Source organism: Lissotriton vulgaris, chromosome 6 (assembly GCF_964263255.1).
Source record: "Lissotriton vulgaris chromosome 6, aLisVul1.2, whole genome shotgun sequence".
Lineage (NCBI taxonomy): Eukaryota > Metazoa > Chordata > Amphibia > Caudata > Salamandridae > Lissotriton > Lissotriton vulgaris.
In genome coordinates, this window is record NC_141694.1 from 1,259,925,598 (window position 1) to 1,259,942,036 (window position 16,439).

The 16,439-nt window shown below is 43.0% G+C and overlaps 1 protein-coding gene across 2 annotated transcripts in view; it reads left to right on the top strand.

The window, feature by feature from the left end:
• The window catches only part of TRAPPC3L (trafficking protein particle complex subunit 3L), a 606,266-nt gene that overhangs the window by 153,879 nt on the left and 435,948 nt on the right, over window positions 1–16,439 (top strand). The gene's annotated exons all lie outside the window — the stretch shown is intronic.

Here is a 16,439-nt window from a genome sequence, read left to right on the forward strand (position 1 = left end):
GACCCTTTAATAACCCCAACAACATTCCTAGGGGGTCAAGAGGGGGATACCTTGCCCCCTTTCATTAAATTCCCCCTTCGTTTTTCACCTCTTCTTCTCTCTCGATCCTACCGAGAGACAAGATGGCGGCCGCTCCGGACTGTCACGCAGCAAAAAAAAAAAAAGCTCACGCACAGCCGCTGGAAGAGATGTATCAACATATATCAGCCTCCTCAGCCACCCTCAGGAAACATAGGGGATTAGGATACGTCTCCCGCACCCCCTTATACCTAGTAATTTAATTAACGAAGCACAAAATGGCGAATTCCCGTTTCGCTACCAGTTTGCGGCCCAGTTCGCGGCCCGTGAAGCGCTTCTAACGTGAAAAATCATTTTTTTTTTCTTTTCCCCACGGGACCCTTTAATAACCCCAACAACATTCCTAGGGGGTCAAGAGGGGGATACCTTGCCCCCTTTCATTAAATTCCCCCTTCGTTTTTCACCTCTTCTTCTCTCTCGATCCTACCGAGAGACAAGATGGCGGCCGCTCCGGACTGTTTAGAATGTTGACAGACACCGGAGAGCCAATCAGCTTTCTGCGCGCAAAGTTCCGAAACGCGAAAAGTAAGCGGACTGGATCGCTGCCCGGAGCGCTGTTACAGATATATATCTTGATTTAAACGTTAATTTCTCAAAATCCACTGAAGCACATATATTGAGACCTAGCAAAGGCACATCGGGCTAACAGTCCCTACAATTTTGCCAAGTTTCGTGCAAATCCATTCAGCCGTTCGAGCTAAAAGTGAGTCCAACCGCCCTATGGAAAACTCAATGTAAAAAACGCGTTTTGGGACCCCCCTTTTTTCTCAGCCCCCCCTTGACGAAACCCCACCAAATTTTCAGGGGCTGCTCAGAAACAAAATGTGCCATTTTTCTGAAAATTTCAGCCGATTTCGTCCACAAATGCCAAAGTTATTAGACATAGAATTTTCAAAAATCCCATAGGGAAAAAATCCTAACTATATATACCTACTGGCGATAGCCAGTAGGTAATATATATGTATACATATATATATATATATATATATATATCTTCATCCAAAGGGATCCATCAGCCATGTGAGCGCGCTCAGCAGTGTGTGCTCTGCCTAGGGGTCGGATCCTGACCCAGGCAATTTTTCAAAACAAAAGAGGCGGCACAATCAGGATATCTTTTTAAGCCTTATTTATTTCAAGACTTCACCCCACCAACGCGTTTCAGCCACACCCGGCCTTGCTCACGGTTGGTTAGTCCCTCTACTGTGTTGCTCTTTATACTAGCCCATAGTTAGCCATTTATGAGGCATTATGGGATATGTAGTTCCATTACATTTCAGTGAAAAAATTAAATTAAAAGAAAGAAAGACTTTGCATGCTTTTAAATCACAGCATTTTGGTAACTAGTTATTTACTACATAATATAACCAATTTTGGGTATAGTACCCCAATCTTTCATTGATGTTTCTTGTTTGTCATTTAATGTTTGTTAGGGGTATAGTACCCAATTTCATTCTGAGATCATTATTCCAGGTGAATATGCAGATCCTCTCCAAAGTTCATCCCCTTCGGGTGTTTTGTTCTGAGTCTAATTATCATGCGTGACTCCATTTGTCGCAATCTTCGAACCACATCACCACCTCTCTCCATTTTATCCAGTATTTTTGCCCCATAGAAATGCATTTGTCTCCAGTCTCCATTCTGGCATATGCTCATATGTTTGGCAGTGGCATATTGCATGTTAGAGTTTTTTACTGCTCGGATATGTTCCAAAATTCTTTTTTTCAACATGCAGGTCGTGCACCCCACATACTTCATTCCACATTTGCATTCAATAACGTATACAACGTTTTTTGAGGTACATGAGATTTGTTGTTCTATTCTCATTAGCTTTCCATCTGGTTCCTCAATCACTTTCATACTTTTGCCAATCTTGCATGCTTTGCATGAGTTACAGGGTTGGAATCCTTTCCATTGCATTTCCAACCAGTTTTGTTTTGGTTTCTCTTGAAAGTGGCTTTTAACCAGTAAGTCTTTAAGTGAAGTGTTTTTTTTGTATGTTATTAGTGGAGCGTTGCCGATGGTGGTGCCAATGTCAGGGTCCTTTGACAGTAAATGCCAATATTTTTTCATTATGCGGGCAATGTTTGTGCTTTCTTTACTGTAAGTCATTATAAGTCTTGGAGGTGTGTGGGTTTCGCTTTTTTTAGGTTGTTCCATTAGTGTTTGAGTTCGTGTTTTCAGGTCAATTTTTCTTTTGCAATTGGTTAACACTCTTTCTTCGTAGCCTCTCGCTCTGAATCTGCATTTGCTTTCTTCAATAACTTTCTCTGCATCTTCTGGTACCGAGCAATTTCTCTTGAGGCGTGTAAATTCACCATACGGTATGCTTCGCAGAAGGGGTGTGGGATGAAAACTTGTTCCATGGAGCACACTGTTTGTAGCTGTTTTTTTTCGAAATAGAGTAGACTCCAGCTTATTATTGTGCACATATATTTTGGTGTCCAAGAAGTCTATTTCCTGTGTGCTCGTGTTGCATGTGAATTGTAGTCCAACTCCATTCTCATTTAGTTTGTTAAAATAAGTTCGAAATTGTTCATCCGTACCATGCCAAATAATGAACAGGTCGTCAATATAACGAACCCATAACATTATCCGTTCCAGATCTTGTTGGTTTTCTTCATTCCACGCTATAGTTTTTTCCCACCACCCCATTGTGATGTTAGCGTAGTTAGGTGATAGAGAAATGCCCATGGCGGTGCCACAAATTTGTTTGAATAATTGTTTGTTGAAAAGAAAGACATTGTTCTTTAGGCATAGATCAATCATTTTCATTAGCATTTTCGAGTGGTCCAAGTATATGATGTTACGTTGTTTGAGATAATACTCACAAGCTTGCATTTCGATCTCATGACGGATTGAAGTGTAGAGTGAGACTACATCAATGGTTACTAACAAAAATTCTGGGTTCCAGGTCACATTCATAAGTGTTCTCAAAAAGTCACCAGTGTCTTTAATATACGATGGAAGACTTTGGGCAATGGGGGCCAGAAATTTATCGACATAGTTGGAGATGTTCTCATATAATGAGCCGCATGAAGAGACAATGGGTCTTCCTGGAGGGTGATTTAAGGTCTTATGAATTTTCGGGAGAAAATATATACAAGGTGTTATTGGGTGGTCAATAGTTAGGTATTTTTTTCTTCTTCATCTATTAAGCCTTTTGTGTACCATATTTCCAAATACTCTTGTAGTTCTCTCTTCATGTTTGCATACGGGTTCGTTTCCAGTTTTTGATAATTGTTTTCTTGATTTAGTTGTCTCATTGCCTCCCATGTATAATCAGATGTTTTCATGAGAACAATATTGCCCCCCTTGTCTGCGGGTTTTATGGTGACTTTGTCATTGTTCATCAGCGTTTTGATTGCTGCACGTTCAGTTTTTGAAAGATTTTCACGTGTCTTGTTTCTGACTTTTGCGAGATTATCTAGTTCTTTTATTATTGCCTCTGAGAAAAGATCTATTTTGTTCCCTGGTGATAGTATTGGGTAATACCTTGATTTTCTTTTTAGTCCGGTGGCTGGTCTTACATCTGTTGGGATATTTAGCTCCTCTAACAGTTCAGCATCCGATATAGAGGCCCCGTCCAGGTCAAATAGTGATTCAAAGCTATTTCTCAGATCTGGAATGTCTGCAATAGTATCAAAAAGAACGTTATCCACATTCTCATCCGCTGTATTGGCAGGCTCTATTTGTTTGTCAGCGTGTACCTTTGCTAATTTCAACTTCCTGATGTATTTGTAGAAGTCTATCCGTGTTTCTGTGTAATCGAAGTGAGCTTCAGGACAAAATGACAATCCCTTATTTAAAACACGTTTTTCTGTCTCTGTTAGTTGGTGGTCTAAAAGGTTTACTATTAGGTTGGCCTCGGATTGCGATTGCGGAGGGGGTACTGACGTTTTTCTTCGTTTGGCCCTGCGGGTTTTTCTGGTGCTGGCGCGGGGGTTGTCTGATTTTGTGGCACCCTGCCTCTTCCTCTGTGTCTTTGGTTGGGGTATGGTCGTCTTCCCCTTCCTCTTCCCCTTCCTCCCCCTCTCGCAATACTCTTTTCCAAGTTGACCAATTCGACCTCCTCTAAAACTGACCAGTTTTTTGACTGGTAGGTGCTTCGTGTTGAGCCATCATCACTGATGCTGGATTCACTTGCACTTGATGCTAGTTTTTGCATCGGATAATTCTTTTTTAAATTGTCATATTTTCTGGCAAATGTAAGAATTCTGCCATGAATGTAGTCCTGTTCATCCCGTTGGAATTTACGCTCTTTGCGTTCTTCAATTTCACTTTCGTAGGAGTCTAGTCTGGTTTCCATTTCCTTGCGTAGTTTGACGACTTCCTCTTGATTAGTATCATTTATTATGTTATCTTCCAACTCTTTTATTTTTTTTGTAATCTCATCCACCTCAATGCGTGCATGCTTCACTAGAATGCGCATCATGTTTAGTGAACATTGGGTATTATTATCCATCCATTCTTCAATCAATTCTTTCTTTACTTCAGTGTGCGTTGGCATTGTAAATATCCTTAGCCCTCGTGGGATGCGTTTCACTTCCAAGTATTTTTCTAAAGCAATTGCTTCCCAACTTTTGTTGATCTCTTTTTTGTACAGTTTTTCCAGAGCGTTTAGCTGCTGTTTCACAGTGTTTTCTGGTATTGAGGATGTTGTCGAGGTTACTGGAGTTTCATCTGGCTTACCCCCAGTTTTAAACATTGTTGTTACCTTGGAAGCTCTTTTCACTATGCGAGCCTCCATAATTCCAGTTATTTAATGTGCTGCACGCTTTTAACCTTAAAGGGCGAAAGGAAAGTTTTTGAGTCTGTATCGCTTTAAGGCTGTATCCTGATCTGACTACACTCCGTGAGGCTGCCCGTGTTGTTCACGGAGTCAGCATTTATTTTACGGAGATCGCGTCAGCCACTTCTTTTCGCCCTTTAAGGTTAAAAGCGTTTAGCACATTAAATAACTGGAATTATGGAGGCTCGCATAGCGAAAAGAGCTTCCAAGGTAACAACGATGTTTAAAACTGGGGGTAAGCCAGATGAAACTCCAGTAACCTCGACAACATCCTCAATACCAGAAAACACTGTGAAACAGCAGCTAAACGCTCTGGAAAAACTGTACAAAAAAGAGATCAACAAAAGTTGGGAAGCAATTGCTTTAGAAAAATACTTGGAAGTGAAACGCATCCCTCGAGGGCTAAGGATATTTACAATGCCAACGCACACTGAAGTAAAGAAAGAATTGATTGAAGAATGGATGGATAATAATACCCAATGTTCACTAAACATGATGCGCATTCTAGTGAAGCATGCACGCATTGAGGTGGATGAGATTACAAAAAAAATAAAAGAGTTGGAAGATAACATAATAAATGATACTAATCAAGAGGAAGTCGTCAAACTACGCAAGGAAATGGAAACCAGACTAGACTCCTACGAAAGTGAAATTGAAGAACGCAAAGAGTGTAAATTCCAACGGGATGAACAGGACTACATTCATGGCAGAATTCTTACATTTGCCAGAAATTATGACAATTTAAAAAAGAATTATCCGATGCAAAAACTAGCATCAAGTGCAAGTGAATCCAGCATCAGTGATGATGGCTCAACACGAAGCACCTACCAGTCAAAAAACTGGTCAGTTTTAGAGGAGGTCGAATTGGTCAACTTGGAAAAGAGTATTGCGAGAGGCGGAGGAAGGGGAAGAGGAAGGGGAAGACGACCATACCCCAACCAAAGACACAGAGGAAGAGGCAGGGGGCCACAAAATCAGACAACCCCCGCGCCAGCACCAGAAAAACCCGCAGGGCCAAACGAAGAAAAACGTCAGTACCCCCTCCGCAATCGCAATCCGAGGCCAACCTAATAGTAAACCTTTTAGACCACCAACTAACAGAGACAGAAAAACGTGTTTTAAATAAGGGATTGTCATTTTGTCCTGAAGCTCACTTCGATTACACAGAAACACGGATAGACTTCTACAAATACATCAGGAAGTTGAAATTAGCAAAGGTACACGCTGACAAACAAATAGAGCCTGCCAATACAGCGGATGAGAATGTGGATAAAGTTCTTTTTGATACTATTGCAGACATTCCAGATCTGAGAAATAGCTTTGAATCACTATTTGACCTGGACGGGGCCTCTATATCGGATGCTGAACTGTTAGAGGAGCTAAATATCCCAACAGATGTAAGACCGGCCACCGGACTAAAAAGAAAATCAAGGTATTACCCAATACTATCACCAGGGAACAAAATAGATCTTTTCTCAGAGGCAATAATAAAAGAACTAGATAATCTCGCAAAAGTCAGAAACAAGACACGTGAAAATCTTTCAAAAACTGAACGTGCAGCAATCAAAACGCTGATGAACACTGACAAAGTCACCATAAAACCCGCAGACAAGGGGGGCAATATTGTTCTCATGAAAACATCTGATTATACATGGGAGGCAATGAGACAACTAAATCAAGAAAACAATTATCAAAAACTGGAAACGAACCCGTATGCAAACATGAAGAGAGAACTACAAGAGTATTTGGAAATATGGTACACAAAAGGCTTAATAGATGAAGAAGAAAAAAAATACCTAACTATTGACCACCCAATAACACCTTGTATATATTTTCTCCCGAAAATTCATAAGACCTTAAATCACCCTCCAGGAAGACCCATTGTCTCTTCATGCGGATCATTATATGAGAACATCTCCAACTATGTCGATAAATTTCTGGCCCCCATTGCCCAAAGTCTTCCATCGTATATTAAAGACACTAGTGACTTTTTGAGAACACTTATGAATGTGACCTGGAACCCAGAATTTTTGTTAGTAACCATTGATGTAGTCTTACTCTACACTTCAATCCGTCATGAGATCGGAATGCAAGCTTGTGAGTATTATCTCAAACAACGTAACATCATATACTTGGACCACTCGAAAATGCTAATGAAAATGATTGATCTATGCCTAAAGAACAATGTCTTTCTTTTCAACAAACAATTATTCAAACAAATTTGTGGCACCGCCATGGGCATTTCTCTATCACCTAACAACGCTAACATCACAATGGGGTGGTGGGAAAAAACTATAGCGTGGAATGAAGAAAACCAACAAGATCTGGAACGGATAATGTTATGGGTTCGTTATATTGACGACCTGTTCATTATTTGGCATGGTACGGATGAACAATTTCGAACTTATTTTAACAAACTAAATGAGAATGGAGTTGGACTACAATTCACATGCAACACGAGCACACAGGAAATAGACTTCTTGGACACCAAAATATATGTGCACAATAATAAGCTGGAGTCTACTCTATTTCGAAAAAAAACAGCTACAAACAGTGTGCTCCATGGAACAAGTTTTCATCCCACACCCCTTCTGCGAAGCATACCGTATGGTGAATTTACACGCCTCAAGAGAAATTGCTCGGTACCAGAAGATGCAGAGAAAGTTATTGAAGAAAGCAAATGCAGATTCAGAGCGAGAGGCTACGAAGAAAGAGTGTTAACCAATTGCAAAAGAAAAATTCACCTGAAAACACGAACTGAAACACTAATGGAACAACCTAAAAAAAGCGAAACCCACACACCTCCAAGACTTATAATGACTTACAGTAAAGAAAGCACAAACATTGCCCGCATAATGAAAAAATATTGGCATTTACTGTCAAAGGACCCTGACATTGGCACCACCATCGGCAACGCTCCACTAATAACATACAAAAAAAACACTTCACTTAAAGACTTACTGGTTAAAAGCCACTTTCAAGAGAAACCAAAACAAAACTGGTTGGAAATGCAACGGAAAGGATTCCAACCCTGTAACTCATGCAAAGCATGCAAGATTGGCAAAAGTATGAAAGTGATTGAGTAACCTGATGGAAAGCTAATGAGAATAGAACAACAAATCTCATGTACCTCAAAAAACGTTGTATACGTTATTGAATGCAAATGTGGAATGAAGTATGTGGGGTGCACGACCTGCATGTTGAAAAAAAGAATTTTGGAACATATCCGAGCAGTAAAAAACTCTAACATGCAATATGCCACTGCCAAACATATGAGCATATGCCAGAATGGAGACTGGAGACAAATGCATTTCTATGGGGCAAAAATACTGGATAAAATGGAGAGAGGTGGTGATGTGGTTCGAAGATTGCGACAAATGGAGTCACGCATGATAATTAGACTCAGAACAAAACACCCCGAAGGGGATGAACTTTGGAGAGGATCTGCATATTCACCTGGAATAATGATCTCAGAATGAAATTGGGTACTATACCCCTAACAAACATTAATTGACAAACAAGAAACATCAATGAAAGATTGGGGTACTATACCCAAAATTGGTTATATTATGTAGTAAATAACTAGTTACCAAAATGCTGTGATTTAAAAGCATGCAAAGTCTTTCTTTCTTTTAATTTAATTTTTTCACTGAAATGTAATGGAACTACATATCCCATAATGCCTCATAAATGGCTAACTATGGGCTAGTATAAAGAGCAACACAGTAGAGGGACTAACCAACCGTGAGCAAGGCCGGGTGTGGCCGAAACGCGTTGGTGGGGTGAAGTCTTGAAATAAATAAGGCTTAAAAAGATATCCTGATTGTGCCGCCTCTTTTGTTTTGAAGAATATATATATATATATATATATATATATATATATATAATATAACGAGAGTTGCCTCCAAGGATGAAGCCATACCACATCAAGTTAAAACCTTTATTTGCAGATTGCGGGACAAACAGACCAGCTGCTCCATAGCAAAAAAGTCTCGAGCCAAGCGCGTTTCGAGCATCACACTACTCTTGTTCACTGGCAGAAGGGAGGAAAGGCAGCACACGCACCACCTGCACAGATTTAAATGTCCGGCCCCAGTGGGCGTCTGCGCCAAGCATGCTGGTAGTTGTGGTGCAAAGTCAATGTTACCCCCAGTGGGTCGCATGCCTCGCCCCCAAATGTTTACAATAATTACCCAAGTGGGCTGCTTGAAGTTGTCTAGGCTGCCATCATGCCCATACATCATCCACAAAGCGGGCTTTCCGTCCACGCAGCGTCTTTGATTGATGTCGCTGTAGGCCGCCTTGTAAGCAGTGGAGCTCCTTCGCGGTGCGGCACGCCGCATAACACAGAAAACGAGAATTGCCTCCAAGGATGAAGCCATACCACGGCAAGTTAAAACGTTTATTCGCAGATTGCAGGACAAACAGACCAGCTGCTCCATAGCAAAAACGTCTCGAGCCAAACGCGTTTCGAGCGTCACACCGCTCTTGTTCACTGGCAGAAAGGAGGAAATGCAGCACACGCACCACCTGCGCAGATTTAACTGTCCCGCACCAGTGGGCGTCTGCGCCAAGCATGCTGGTAGTTGTGGTGCAAAGTCAATGTTACCCCCAGTAAGTCGCATCCCTCGCCCCAAATGTTTACAATAATTACCCAAGTGGGCTGCTTGAAGTTGTCTGGGCTGCCATCCTGCCCATACATCATCCACAAAGCGGACTTGCCGTCCCCGCAGTGTCTTTGATTGATGTCGCTGTAGGCAAGCCTTGTAAGCAGTGAGGCTCCCTCGCGGCGGGGCATGCCGCATAACACAGAAAACGAGAGTTGCCTCCAAGGATGAAGCCACACCACGGCAAGTTAAAACCTTTATTTGCAGGTTGCAGGACAAACAAACCAGCTGCTCCATAGCAAAAAAGTCTCGAGCCAAACGCGTTTAGAGCGTCACACCGCTCTTGTTCACTGGCAGAAAGGAGGAAAGGCAGCACACGCACCAACTGCGCAGATTTAAATGTCCCGCCCCAGTGGGCGTCTGCGCCAAACATGCTGGTAGTTGTGGTGCAAAGTCAATGTTAACCCCAGTGGGTCGCATGCCTCGATCTTCCACCGATGCCTAGAAGTTCACAAATGTGAGAGGGTGCGGCTTTGCTCTAAAAGAATAGGTGACTCAACACCACCTCCCTAATTGATCTTTACCAGAGTTAATATACTCTGCTTGTAGGTTTTAAATATCGCAGTCCCTCTGAGTGGCAGAGGATGATGAAACACCCCATTAGGCTGCCCAAGTTCTAAACATGGCAAATTCGGGGATGTTTATATTAGGAATATGAGTTTCTTGTAGTAGAATTACCCCTGGATTTTCAGTTTTTAACCAAACTTCAATCGCACGCATCTTTTGCTAATTATTTAGCCCGTTTACATTAAAAGAAACAACTTTCAATATTAACCTATTCGCCGTATATGCACACAGTTGACATTTCTAACAAAAACAGATGTGAGAAAACACCAACCAATAACAAAACAACCAGCTTCTTTTTTTCCCTTTTGCACACCACCCACCCCCCAGAAAAGTGGACTACCCCCACCACACCTTCCACTTTCCATTCCCCCCTCCCAATTCAGGTGTCATGTTTTAACACCCTAGTGATCTCACCTCCAGCCCCCCCAGCAATGTGAGTTACCTGCTCCCCTTGAAACTTAGCATCCAGTTCCAACAACAAAACGATCTCCCCGAACTAATATCTAGACAAGAATTATCTGTGTCATACTTCTCTAGGACGAGGGATTATATCGCTTTTACTACTACCCCAAAGCATCCTGACAGGAGGTTTAGTACAGATATCATCCCGGCACGGACTATTCTAACCATTTGCAGTCAGAGAGATCTCATCCAGAAGCCCCTGCGCTTCCCCTACATCTGTGAACATAAACAACTTCCCCTTCACCAAGACTCTCAGCTTAGACTGCTGAGCAATTGCCGCTTGTGCCCCCTTTGCCTTAAATAGTTGCAGCATTTTAACAAACTCTTTCCTGTGGCGAGCCGCAGAAGCAGACATGTCTGAGAAAATTCGACATTTGGTAGTCTCATTAACTGGGAATTGCCTTTGTTGACTGGCTTCCGTTAAGACTGCCTCTTTGATGCAAAAATCTGCGAAGTTAATCAAAATCGTGCGCGGGAGTGTCGAATTGGGAAAAGGCTGAGCTGGGACACGATGAGCTCTTGTAATCGTGAGGTCCCCTTGAAAGTCAGGAATAACCCTTTGTTTAATGAAGGTATTAATCCAGCTCAGGGTTTGAGACCTTCCAGACCCTTGGGTACCCCAACCAGGCGGAGGTTTGATCTTAGGGAGTGGTTCTCCAGCTCTTCCATTTTGATTTCAAGGGCCTGTTTACTTTTAGCCGCTACTTTGACCTCTTTCATAACGTAAGACAACTGATCCTCTAAGGCAGATATTCTCTCCTCAGCCTCTTGAAGCTTAATTGGAAAACTCCCCATTGTTTTTTCTATTTTCTCTAAGCGTAAGCTGAGGGAAGCCAATTCTGCTTTCTGAGCCCTTTTCAAGTCCCCCGCACTTCATCTAGGATCAAATTCAACATATCCTTAATACTCATTTGGAGGTCTCCCGTCGAGCCCACAAATATATTAGGATCTGAATTAGCATTTGCATTGGCATTGGGGGTGGATAAAGGCAAAGGCATGTCAGAAGGGGGCGTTCTCAAAACCTCTTCCGCTGCATCTTCCTGCTGGTGGGATAGCAGCTGGACCGACGTTGTTGGAGCAGCCCCACTACTCTTCCTAGAGTCAGCCCGTTGATCCAAAACTTGACCGTTCCCTGAATCCAACAGCTTTACCACATGCCTCTCGCTCTGATTAGTAGGGATGTGGGCGGTCTCTTTATCCAGATTACGGGAGTCCGGCAGGTTAGGCAAAGCAGTATGAATAACACAGTGCGCATTGTTTAATGCTCCTTGTGGGCTTGGACATGGACTCTCCGGTCTCACCCCTACGCCCCCATTTTATTTTGTCATTCATAGTATTCTTAATATTCTGAGTACCCTGTTAAGAACCAGGGGAGGAGACCTGCAGAAGAGGTTTTTTTCTGAAAAGGCGAGAATTGCTTAACCCCCTTTGTGCTCACTTTCTTCTGTATATCCAATTCCTTATTCAAATCACCTTCTTCTTGTATATTTATTGGTGGACAAATGGTGGTTGCGGTGGTTACGATAATTAGATCTTTATTAAGTATGGGCGGAAAATCCGTTCCGCTCGCGGATTTTGCGGATTTTCGGTAAATTCGCAATCCACGAGATTCGCGAATTTCCCGCCAAATCCGCAAGCAGCGGATTTTATGGCTTGCTCGCACTGTTCGCGTGAGTTCGCGGCTTCCCAGTTCAACTTCGCGCCCCGCGAATGAGCGCTAAATTGCAGAAATACGATCTTAGCAAAACTGAAACTACTTACCAGGTTCAAAAGTTCAAGCTCATCATTAGTAGCCATTTCCTGTAGTGCTTCCTGAGGGGCCCCTCCAGAGTTCAGTTGCCTACTTGCAACTATTATGTGACCCTGCTCTGACCCTCAGAATAGTTACACATATGCCACAAAGGTCCTGAATTACAGCTAAGGGAGACAAGCAGGAGCCAGGCTGGAAGTTCAAATCCAACAGTGACACATTAATCAGCCCCTAATTCATTATTGTCAGTTGGGGCAGGGCAGGTGTTGTAACTAATTTTGCAACAATGAAAGCACTTAGCAAGTGCAAAAGATCACTAATCAGGAAGCACTAAGGAAGCAGGTGCCAGCTAAAAAAATATTCTGTGACACATTAATCAGCCCCAAATTAATTCAGGTCACTTGAGGCAGGGAAGGTGTGCTTTGCTTTGCCACAATAATGTACACTGGACAACCAGAGGGTGCTGTGATGAAGTGATGAACCAGAGGGTGGCATGGGTGGGCCAGAGGGTGGCATGAGTAGTCAGAGAGTGGCAGTGGTGACAGAGGGTGGCAGTGATGAAGAAGAGTGTCCCAAACAGGCTGGACACGTAGAAACAAGTTCGCAAAACTTGCGACCCGACAGGTAAGTTAGCGTTTGCGAAATTGTACAAAACCCTCGCAAACTGGCAGAAACCCGCGCGAACACACAAAAAAAATCCGCAAATTCGCGAGAATTCGCGGATTTTTGCGGATTGCGATTTCGCAAATCTGCAAAATTTGCGAACCCGAGATTCGCAAAATTCGCCCATGCTTAATCTTTATTGGTTGTTGAATTGGTGATTAGATCTTTACTTGTACTCTCTCCTGGTAATGCAGGCTGCAGAGTGGCTCCGTCTGGGCTCTCTTCCTCCACTTCTCCCTCGGAGCTCTCAACTGTGGAGTCCTTAGTATGAGGAGGGGGGGTGCTTTCTAATCCGGCTAAGCGGGCCGCTTTCTTAGCCTCTCTTGCTTCCTTTGCTAAAAGCCGCCTAGCCTTAACCTTTGCGAGGTGAGTGTTTAGCAATTTCCCCATCTCTGGAATCTCAGGCATATAGACCGCTACCACTGCCTTGTCTGCTCGGTCTTTAAGCCACAGTCCGTCTCTTGCCTGCGACTCAGCCTGCTTTTAACCCGCATTTAACCAGTTTATTTTCAGTCTCCACTTCCTCTGGCTCTGACAACCGCAGCCCCCAACCGTATCAAACCTTGTACAGGAACCCGATACCAACACAGGCTTCAAAGAATAAAATCGCCTTGCCTTGCCTTGCCTGCTGAACTTTCTTTGGCAGTCCGCAATCCGCAGTCTCCTCACCTCCACCTCCTCCACTCCAGCGCTGGTCGCCTCCTCCACTGCACTGTGCTGATTTTTCGTGGAGCTCCACAGGGTAAGCTTCGCAGGGCTCCACAATGCTGTGTCTCTCTCTGGCTCTCTCTGCCGGGTCGCAGGGCTTGCAGGGTGTACAGGGCTCCGCCGACTGCCGTGTACAGCCTCCTCAGTATTCAAAGCCACCAAGTATGCAAGTATGCATCGAGCAAAGCACGAGGAGCCGCCATCCCGTATTTCGCTAATCCTCCCAAAAACGCTGTCAAACCGAAGCAGTAAGGGCAGTAAGAACGCCGTCAGGTACACTCTGCCATTCCTGGGGGCGGAACGGTGAGTCACCTGTGACTACCCGGAGGCGTTGTTCTCCGTAGAAGTCATCCCAGCAGTCCACTCACACTAGTCGTCACAGATATTGCTGGGGAGATTCTTCCAGAAGTTTGATGTTATTTAAAACTGGTACAAGGTTTAGTGTTAGTAACACCTTTTGTAGAAAAAGTACCTCAAATATGTACGCGAACAGTATCCCAAACTATCTTCACAACAACACGGCACAAGCCGAAGTATCAGTTGTTGTAAGCAGTCAAAATCTCTGAGTGAAACAACAGGTGAACACATGCAGGACAAAGCAAGGAAACATCTATCCCTGCATGTTAATCCCCCAAAACCTATAATCTCATTATATCTCGTAAGCGTAACAATATGATTGAGTGGCAGTAAGAGCCCATTGTTGTATGTGGGACAGATTCCTAAGGAATCGTGTAAAATTCCAAAACCTACACCTGTGGGTTTCTTGTACAGTTCCAATTTTAATAGATTTACAATAATGTCCAAAAATACATATTGCAATCCATAGAAATGATAGATTCCAAGCATATTCATACTGCCATACAATTAACCCTCGGGTTTACTCACAGGGCAGGCAACTTGCTAGTATCTCTGCCACACACATTAGCACATAAAAAGCTTCTTTATTCTTTCAACCTGTAAATTAATTTTCCAGGTGGAGAAATCTCTTCCACTACACAACAACTAAATATGATTCTATTTGGGTGTTTTCGTATCCAATTTGCTTACTCGTTCCTGCTTATGTTGGCACTTAAGAGCATATTTATAAGAACTGAGGCATCAGCGTTGATGCGTCAGATTTCTTGCACCGCCTGCAAATGACCTAATAGATACATCAGAAATTCTGACACATCTTTTGCCGCTAAAGTGACACATTGCTGGAGTTGGTCATAAGATTGACGCAACTCCAGCAATGCATCAGAACACAGAGGCAAGTCCCATGTTAAAAGTCCTGCGTCAATCCTTAAGCTTAGTTTGAGAAGGCATAGGAATTTTGACGCAGTCAAGTCGTAGAATGACGCACTGAAAAGTTGTACATTTTACTGTGTCAATTCAACGTGGCTTTTACTGAGGGAACGCCTATATTATACCTGGCGCAGGTATAATGTGACGCAGCTCTTTACAACCTGGGTCCAATGCGTCAACTTGTAAATATGAAGCAGTGTGGAGCACTCATTGCACTGCCGCTGAGTCAAAAAAATAACGCTGCGATGGCGCTGGCTCCTTGTAAATATGCCCCATAATGTAGGCACAAAAACTAAGGGGCTTATTTACAAGGCCCCTGTGACACTGAGAGCGTCACTTTTATTGACGCTCCAGTAGCGCACAATGCTGAGCCATATTTACAAGGCCACGCAAAGCCACCCTGCGTGGCTTTTCATGGCCTTGTAAATATGGCCCCCTTTCATGCATTAATCTGCGTGAAAGAGGTGTTCCATGGGTGTTGCTGTGGATGTTTCCACGCAAAACCCATGGATTCGGATGCTTTCCCAGATTTACAAGGTTTCGTAAACCTGGGAATGCTCCAGATTCTAACGCCTCTCCAGGGAAGTGGTGCAACGTGGAGAAATACCATTATTTCTCCTTGTTTATTGCTCTTTCTATGTGTGCTGCATTCTGCAGCACACATAGAAGGAGCGAACCGCCATCAATGATTGCTTTTGTGCAGGAAGGTGCCCCTTCCTGCACAAAAACAATTATCCCTGCAATGCAGGCACTCTTGTACCATGGGCAAGGGTGCCTGCATTGGAGCTAGTCAGCCGATTGTGTGCCAGCACAGAGGAAAGCACAGGGATGCATCATATTGCTGTAAATACGACTCATCCTTGCACTTTTCCAATGACACAGCTTTGCACAGCAAGATGGCTTGCAGCGCAGCACCATTTTTGCTAGTAAATATGTGAATTCCTGCAAAGTTATGTTTTTGTTGCTGTTTCTTTGCAAAGGTCTCCTCTGGGAACACACATTTTATCACCCCTAACCCTAAATTAATAGATGTATAAAATATGTAATTTCCAGTATTTCGCAGTGGTATATTCCATTTGTGGCTGTCAGTATGTTCAGATCCTGGCTTTGTGTATCAGGTTCTTTTACTTACCTTCACAGATGGCATTTGTGTGCACTTAAGTGCGACATTGATGCACAAAATGTGTTTTGAACCGGGCCCAATCAGTTTTCCTGATTTTCAGATGTAATGATTGAAGGCAAATGGGTTCATATTTACATAAATGAATGAGATCAAGATGTTTAGCTAAAAGTAGTCCAAATTATCTTCAAAAGGGTAAGGGGGACCTATTCTCCCTGTCACTACCAATAATGCTAATTGGAGTGGAGGTACATGTACCTTTAATTATATCTATATTCTAAACAAAAAGCTCTGGTTTCGTCCCCATTACAATGTTCTACATCTTTGATATTTAAGGGTAGCGTTATAGAA